Source organism: Oncorhynchus keta, unplaced genomic scaffold (assembly GCF_023373465.1).
Source record: "Oncorhynchus keta strain PuntledgeMale-10-30-2019 unplaced genomic scaffold, Oket_V2 Un_contig_25116_pilon_pilon, whole genome shotgun sequence".
Taxonomy (NCBI): Eukaryota; Metazoa; Chordata; class Actinopteri; order Salmoniformes; family Salmonidae; genus Oncorhynchus; species Oncorhynchus keta.
The window spans coordinates 17,501-19,215 of record NW_026284276.1 but is presented as its reverse complement, the minus strand read 5'-3'; positions in this window follow the sequence as shown (position 1 = coordinate 19,215).

The window sequence follows — 1,715 nt, the reverse complement described above, 5'->3', positions numbered from 1 at the left end:
GTACTCAGAACATGCGCCGACCAGCTGGCCAGTGTCTTCACTGACATTTTCATCCTCTCCCTGACCCAGTATGTAACACCTACATGTTTCAAGCAGACCACCATAGTCCTTGTGCCCAAAAACTCCATGGGGAGCTGTCTAAATGACTATCTCCCCGTAGCACTCTGTAGCCATAAAAATACCTTGAGAGTCATGGCTCACATCAACACCATCATCCCAGACAACCTGGACCCACTCTAATTGCATACCGCCCCAACAGATCCACAGATGACGCAATCTCTGTTGCACTTCACAATGTCCTTTCCCACTTGGCCAAAAGGAACACCTACTGTATGCGAGAATGCTATTCATTGACTAGAGCTCAGTGTTCAACACCATAGTGCCCTCCAAGCTCATCATTAAGCTAAGGACCCTGGGACTGAACACCTCCCTCTGCAACTGGATCCTGGACTTCCTGGACGGGAAGCCCCAGGTGTTGAGGGTAGGCAACAACACATCTGCCAAGCTGACCTTGAATACGGGGCCCCTCAGGGTGCGTGTCCCCTCCAGTACTGCCTGTTCACTCACGACTGCATGGTCACACACAATTCCGACACCATCATTAAGTTTGCTGACCACACGAAGGTGGAAGGCCTGATCACCGAAGATTATTAAACAGCCTCTAGGGAGGAGATCAGAGACCTGGCAGTGTGGTGACAGGACAACAACCTCCCCTCAACGTCAGCAAGACAAAGGAGCTGATCGTAGACTACAGGAAACAGAGGGCCGAGCAGCCCCCATTCACATGGACGGGGCTGTAGTGGAGCAGGTGTATACATAGTTATAGTTACTCATGTTCTTTCTCTCTGCATTGTTGGGAAGGACCTGTCAGTCAGCCTTTCACTGTTAGTTCACACCTGGTGTTTATCAAGCATGTGACGAATAACATTTGATTTGAGGAGACCAGAATAACACCTCATATACCACACCTGGGGATCAGGTAATAACTGCAGAAACCTGACACACACCTGGGGATCAGTAATAACTGCAGAAACCTGACAAACACCTGGGGATCAGGTAATAACTGCAGAAACCTGAATAACACACCTGGGGATCAGGTAATAACTGCAGAAACCTGACACACACCTGGGGATCAGGTAATAACTGCAGAAACCTGAATAACACACCTGGGGATCAGGTAATAACTGTAGAAACCTGACACACACCTGGGGATCAGGTAATAACTGTAGAAACCTGACACACACCTGGGGATCAGGTAATAACTGCAGAAACCTGACACACACCTGGGGATCAGGTAATAACTGCAGAAACCTGACACACACCTGGGGATCAGGTAATAACTGCAGAAACCTGAATAACACACCTGGGGATCAGGTAATAACTGCAGAAACCTGACACACACCTGGGGATCAGGTAATAACTGCAGAAACCTGACACACACCTGGGGATCAGGTAATAACTGCAGAAACCTGAATAACACACCTGGGGATCAGGTAATAACTGCAGAAACCTGACACACACCTGGGGATCAGGTAATAACTGCAGAAACCTGACAAACACCTGGGGATCAGGTAATAACTGCAGAAACCTGAATAACACACCTGACACACACCTGGGGATCAGGTAATACTACACACCACACCACGACACTACACACCACACCACGACACTACAGACCACACCACGACACTACAGACCACACCACGACACTACAC